General features: G+C 44.9%; 1 non-coding gene across 1 annotated transcript; it reads right to left on the reverse strand.

Annotated features, from left to right (window-relative positions):
- Window positions 1-3,221: 3,221 nt before the first annotated feature.
- On the reverse strand, window positions 3,222-3,404 carry LOC126533547 (U2 spliceosomal RNA). The gene has a single exon (XR_007600016.1). It is a non-coding gene; the product is annotated as a U2 spliceosomal RNA (small nuclear RNA).
- Between the last annotated feature and the right edge of the window lie 3,927 nt (window positions 3,405-7,331).

The raw sequence follows: 7,331 nt of genomic DNA on the forward strand, positions 1-7,331 counted from the left end.
GCTCGCAGAGCCCCTCCAAGTGAAAAAAAAATAGTGTCAGTTTGCGTGACTGAAGTAGGATCGAGACAAAAGACACATAGACAGAAACATACATACATACATACATACATACATACATACATACATACATACATACATACATACATACATACATACATACATACATACATACATACATACATACATACATACATACATACATACATACATACATACATACATACATACATACATACATACATACATACATACATACATACATACATACATACATACATACATACATACATACATACATACATACATACATACATACATACATACATACATACATACATACATACATACATACATACATACATACATACATACATACATACATACATACATACATACATACATACATACATACATACATACATACATACATACATACATACATACATACATACATACATACATACATACATACATACATACATACAGACAGACAGACAGACAGACAGACAGACAGACAGACAGACAGACAGACAGGACTGTTTAGTCATGTGGATCCAAGAGGGTACCAATGAAGCCATGAAAAACATAGGGAAGTTAACTTTACAGCCCTATAGAATTATGTAATTGATTAAAAATCAAGCTTTAAGTGGGAGATCATTTGAGATAGACAAGGTTAACGGAAGGTCAAATGAAAAATAGATTCCTCAGCTACTCATTATATTACAGCTATATTGCTTTATTCAAGTGCCAGTTAATCATAAATGGTGCGGAAGTTTGCTGCGTGAATTGGTAAGGTCAAGAAAAATGTCAAACGATGAATCAAATGCTGAACGAGTCAAATTAACTGAGAGATATACTATTAACAGCCGTGTGAAGCAAAGCGAATCCGAACCCACGAGAAGTACAGCAATTTTTTTTAATTGTACTGCACAATGAATTTTAGTTCAACGCTACATTTCTGGCGTTATTGCCGTGGACAAGGTCAAGGCAAAGGCCAAACGAAAAATAAATTGAAAAGAGAGCGGGGCTCAATGATACATTGAAGCCAGGTGTAGTGTGTAGCCTGCGCGGTGTTCACTTTGAAAAAGGACCTCATCATTGCGTGTTCGCGTCGTGAAAATACATATAGATATTTTCAGTCTTCAGTCAAAATGGCGATTTATCCGCGAAGCCTGGCGGCTAAAAGCCACAGGTGTCTGCACAGATGACCTCTAAGACAGAAGGAACAGACGAAAAAGAAAGTAACAACGCGATAACGGAGCTTGGCGCACGTAAAACGACAGATGGAACGTCGTGAAAAGTCGAGCGACGTCCGGCATCCTCAACTAAAATGCTAGCGACGCACGCTACTCCAATACTGCGCTCTAGGCAGTCGTAAAAAAAAGAGGACGCGACGCAGCTAAGAAAACGAGCGCCTCTTGGCACGATACGGTCGCAGACGTCGCAGGCGCGCGATATAATCTCGCTAAAGTGTCCGCTTGGCCGAGAGTTGGTTGCAGATGCTGTGAAAGCAAAAAAAGAAGAAAGAACGAAAGAGAGGACGAGAGAGAGAGAAATGAGTGACACCGCAGCACCTTACTCTCTCACTTTTTTGTTTCATTTTCTTTATTTCTTCTTTTATTTCTAGCTTTCACGTTTTCTTTCTTTTGCTGCCCTCGTTCGAGATATCTTGAAGCTCCTGCGGCTGCTGCGCTTAACCGCCTGTGTCGCGCGCCCAAGCCGCTCGTCGGAAAGCATGTTTTTTTATGTTGGGACAGTCTCGTGTGGAGCTCAGCTTACGACCGCATTCTATCAGACCGGATGGCCGGCTGGGCATGAAAATGTCCCTAACGCTGCCCTCCGCTGAGCGCATAGAGGGATGCACATTTGCTTTCGAGAAGCGAGTGTCTCAGGCGCATGTTGTTTGCTTCAGCAGAATGACCCTTATGGGAACAGCGAGTGATACGAAAGACCATACCGCGATACCTTGAACTGCGCCAGTAGGGGAGGCCCAAAGCGGAACGAATTAACACGTTGTGTCTATAGCTTTCACGTATGCGTCACTAACCATCGACAAGCGTATCTGTGAAGATCGCATAAAATTATAATTATTAGCTTTGCGTAAAGCGTAGGCTACATAATGCCGGCAGCACACTGAGCGCCACCTACCCGCGGATTGTAATAACAGGGGATTCGAGACGAAACGGTTCTCGCCGAATAAGATACACGGCAGCGGCGGACATGCGAATTAGCGCGATAATCGCCAAGGTGGTTATTAATTAGCAATGCATAACTAATAGGCCTCTTGGTTGGTGATCTAGGTCAATGAAAGGCGGCATGGAAACTGCACGCTGCACGACTCTTAAGCCAAAGTTGTCCTCGCTTTTCTCATATCCCTCACCTCTTTCAATTTATTCAAAGCTTTTTTGGAATAGATCAGCGAACGTCTTCGTGTTGCGAGGGCTGCGTGGCACGACTGAATTCTGCTCTATAACGCAATGCCAGTGAAGGCACTCCTGTTCCGTATCATTAAGCAATACATCACCGCGTACATGTCATGTTGCCTTACAGGTATCTCTAAGTCACACACATTTTAATGGGGTGAGTGAATGGACCGGAAAGTTAAGAACAATACGAAGGAATGGAGCTAGGAACAACGCGCCCCTCTTCGCTGTTCATTTCCCGACAAATACAATGCGCACTCTTGTTAACAGCAATTCGTGTTTTTTTTTATTTATATGCGAAGGCGTCAATTGGTCCATTGAGCGAGAAAGCCGCGGCGGCGTCTGTAGCAGCGAGACTTCCCATTGGCTGCGACGCCACGTCACCTCGCACGCTCGTGACGCCTGGCTCGCACTCGCTCGCTGGCTTGGGCCTCGACGGAACGAGTGGGTGAGAGGGAACACCTGCTGCCGCGGAATTGCGTGAGTGGAGAGGGCATCACCGCGACGCCACGTCACCCTCTTTCTCGAAAGCCTGTGTTATCCGCCCGTTCCTTGTCCACGAAAGCTCGCGGCTGTGTTCTAACTACGGCTCGGTAAAGCCAAATGGAAACGCGCCAAGCGTCTCAACGCGATGAATTGCCCGCGAGGAGTTCATAACTCGAAGGACTGCTCAACGGCATTGAAGTATGCTTTCTCATGCACACCTTACAAGAAGTACTTCGGTGTCTTCGGATTTCTTCTTTTACAGCGAAGCTGTTTATGGCTAGGGTTCTGTGCATTCTTGATCTGCGTGTGCAAAAACTGTCGGCCGATCCCAAAGAAAGTGCAACACCGGGCCGACCCGCGGCGGAGGTGAAGCAGGCTTCAAGCACTCCACCATATTGCAAAAATAAGTTTTATATCTTGGGTCTAAATAGAACCCGTATCAGATACTAAGCTGATAAAAACAGATACTACACTTTGACCCGCGTTGGGCGATGTCTACGTTCGCACCGCCCTCTCTTTGTCCGCGGTACAAGTGCTTTCGTATCTACTTTCCTTTCCTTCCGGTCTCGTGTGGTGGCCGTCCCGTCGAAACGTCACGCGTGTCTAGTTTTCTCCGGCTCTTCAAGGTGGCGGTCCCGTCGTACATGCGAATGTATGTAAAATCACGGTAAATGAGTTCATACCTTCGTTCAAAAAATCTGTGTCACCTCTGTGTCGAGCGCTAAAAAGCTTCGCTGTTCATCAACCTTCACAGAGGGGCTTATGGTTTTTTGCTATACGACGAGAGTGAATAAAGCTGAGGATGAGAAGGCGGCCATAGGACGACGACGCGATAATAACGAGGACTTGAAGACGCGAGGACGGCGTAACGTACAGAATGGGTGGACAACGTCCAGCAAGAGAGAGAGAAAGGCAAAGGAAATACAGGGAGGTTTACCAGAGATTATCTCCGGCTGGCTACACTGTACTGGGGGAGGGGCAAGGGGATGCGATAGGTGAGAGAGAGAGAATGATTTTAAAAAATAAGAAAAAAAGAAAAAAAACTACACGCACACGCACGTACACACAATCTGTTTCTGTGGGCACTGTCACGCAGTTCGCAAAGGCGTTCCTAGTGTTATGCAGTGTCACACAGTGAAGTCACAATCTGTCAGAAAGTCCAGTGTGTTTTAAATACCGAAGCAGCGCCTTCATAGCCAATCGCGCTGATACAAAGTTTGTAACTTTTAACGGCTGTCGAAGTAACTATTCACCGTACTAAAGATTCTACTACTACTACTACTACTACTAATAATAATAATATTATTATTATTAAAATAATAATAATAATAATAATAATAATAACAATAATAATAACGCCTTGTTATTACCACGACAAAGAGATGAAAGACGTTGGAAGCGCGCAGAGCGAAACATCGCGAGTTACTTTTACGTAAGGACCGCATCACCGAACTCTCATGATTTCTTTTAAAGTTTCGTTTTCGTATCTGCAGTTCATCTTCCTTTCTGCAGTGCATGAACATGCATGCTTCGAAGTAAACACTTCATACGCGCGCTCCCCACAGTACGCGCGCCTCGTACCAACCTGCACGCTGAACTTCGCTTTCCAAATCTATGTGACATTCGCGTTCCGACAGTCATCCTTTTCAAAGCATCCTCTTTGCCAGGTTCCCTAACGACCTACGCAGGAGGGTTTGACGCGTGAAGGCTTGGTTTCCTTGTTTATTTTCCCCCTGTGTGCACGAGTTTTGAGTTGGACTACAACGCTGGCCATTAGATACATGCGCTCTTCATAACTAAAACTCCTAGTAAGGAACGTGTTACATGTTGGCTTCTGTCGCCTCGCGTTTTCCAGAGTACGCGAACGCTAGGTGTTGTATACGCTGGGTTAAAATGGACGAAAAGAGAAACCGCCACCGACAGAATTAACTGTCTCTTTGGAGCTAGCGTACCTTTCGCGCCGGTGGTGTAGAGTAACTTTGCCTTTAGAGAAATAATGACTGGCTCTTATGTAGCCTTCAAAGCTACGAAATAGAGGGAGAGAGAAGGAGAGAGAGAGAGGGAGAAGGTGAAATGAGCGCTAGTTGTAAAGCATAGCCTAGAGGCGCACGTGGAGACGCCGCGTGCCAGCTTCACATGTTGTTAGTACGGCGACAAACGAGCCCCTCGCTTTGGCATACTTGAATGGCGCCGTCGCTTCGGTAGCAAGCGCCGTCCCCTCGCAATGAATCTCGCGGGCTTGCTGCACAACCAGCGCCCGGCTAATAATCAGCGCGCGCTGCGCCTCATTACCGTAATTATCACTGACTTTTGCTAACCCGTCGCTGATTGCGAGGGAGTGAGCCGCTCAATGGAGTGCTGTTGCGAAAAGCTTTTGAACTGTACGCTCGATGGAAAGTTTGCGTAACATCCCTGTTTATTTTGTTATATAGTTGCTCTCTTCTATGTTTGTTTGTTTATTTGTAAATTTTTGCGTGAAAGCGGGAAGACTGGAAACCGGCGGACTTACAATTAGGTGAACACTGACGCTCGGAGCAATTTGCATGCATGCAATACTGACGTCGAATGAAAAAGAAAGTCGCAGATTCGCCCGAAAGGCAAAGCATTGATTACAATTAGCGCATTATTAAACAGCTAAACGCAGTGAAGTTAGTAGCTTTGTCAGCTGTATAAGCTGCTGTAAACATTCGCTTACTAACTAAAAAAAAAAAGAAAATTATCCTCCCTTAGTATCCGCCCCGAGATTATGAAATGGACTGAAAGTTTTTTTATCAGGACCCGTTCAGTTTACCTATCCTAGCAATTTTCAGTCAACCCTTACCAGTGTAACTTCCGTTGTTCCCCAGGGCACAACAGAGGAGGTTTATCTTCCTGTTGTTTTTGATGTACATAAATGACCTTACCACTAACATATCAACAAAGCTGCGGCTTTTTGCAGACAATTGCGTTCTTTATAACCCCCTTCATACATCTAACGACACAATCGCCTTACAACACGACCTTGACACTATCATTTCTTGGTGTGAAAAATGGCATAGGCCTCTAAACCTCACTAAATGCAAAGTAATATCCTTCACGCGCAAACACACCCCCATACAGCACACTTATCGCAATAACTCTGTTCCTGTTGACCACACGTGTACTTACAAATATCTAGGAGTTTATATGACGCGATCACTTTCATGGGTGAAACATATTCAAACAATTCGCTGTGCAGCTTCACGCGTATTAGGGGATTTGCAACGTAACTTAAGATCCGCAACTTCCGAAATAAAAAAAAAAGCTTTAATATTTACCGCATGTGCGACCCAATCTTGAGTACGCATCATCCATCCGCTATCCCTCGAAAGCTTATCTCACCGATGACTTAGAAGCCGTACAAAACCGCGCTGCTCACTTCATTACGTGCCAATATTCAAGACATATCACCGTAACCACCTTAAAACAAACTTTGTCTCTTCCATTTCATGTTTCAAGGCGCATATAACTTCTCGTCTTTGCCTTCTTCACACTTTGTTTCGCTTCACCCAGTCAGGACACGTCCTCTTAAAACACCCGTTCTGAACATCATCCTGTTTATCTCATACACGCCCCTTGGCGGCGATAAAGTGCCGGACCACGCCGATGAGCAGCTCATTCTTCACCGATGCCGTAACAATTTGGAACGCACTCCCGGATAATTTTGTTTTGTGAAGCGACCGCGAAAGATTACGCGATAAACTAAACGATTTTGATAATGCCAACGTCACCACCTAAATTGCACACTTGTCTTATTATTAATTATTTATCGCGCGCCTGGTTGGTATTGTTTATTTGTTCCTTTTTCTTCCTTCTTTTTAGTAATTTTCTCTCTTATTTGTACCTATTACAATCTATGTGCACTTTCTTACTGTTACTTTCTTATGAAGCTGTGCAACTGTGAAGCTGTGCAAGCACGACAGAAGAAATGGACGAAGAGAGTGCATCAGGCACCAGCGCAAACTTGTAGGAAAAGCCTTAGCCGAAACATTACAATACGCTGTTTAAAATTTTTTGCTTGTTGTAATATGTACATTAGCCCGTTTCGAATAAAACATCTTGTTTAAGATACAGCGTTGCCGTGTGATCCATTCGCTTAGTATAGTTCCTGTATACATCCCGCTTGGACCTTCGTATTGCACATTTATGAGTTGTATTCAGCTTTTTTATTTATATACGAATTATACGGACTCTAACGGCGCGTTCACGCTTCTGGCGCCGTCGCCGTCGTCGTGCTGTCTCGCTGACGGCGCACGCCCGGCTAGGCGATCGCCACCGGTGTGTGCCCCGAGCAATCCCCAAGTTCTGCGCGTGCGTATTAGCATATACGCACACCGACCCGCGCAACACGTACAACAATCACTAAAAACGCACGCGCAGGTACATGGAACCAACCGAGCGCGC

Source organism: Dermacentor andersoni, chromosome 7 (assembly GCF_023375885.2).
Source record: "Dermacentor andersoni chromosome 7, qqDerAnde1_hic_scaffold, whole genome shotgun sequence".
Classification (NCBI taxonomy): domain Eukaryota; kingdom Metazoa; phylum Arthropoda; class Arachnida; order Ixodida; family Ixodidae; genus Dermacentor; species Dermacentor andersoni.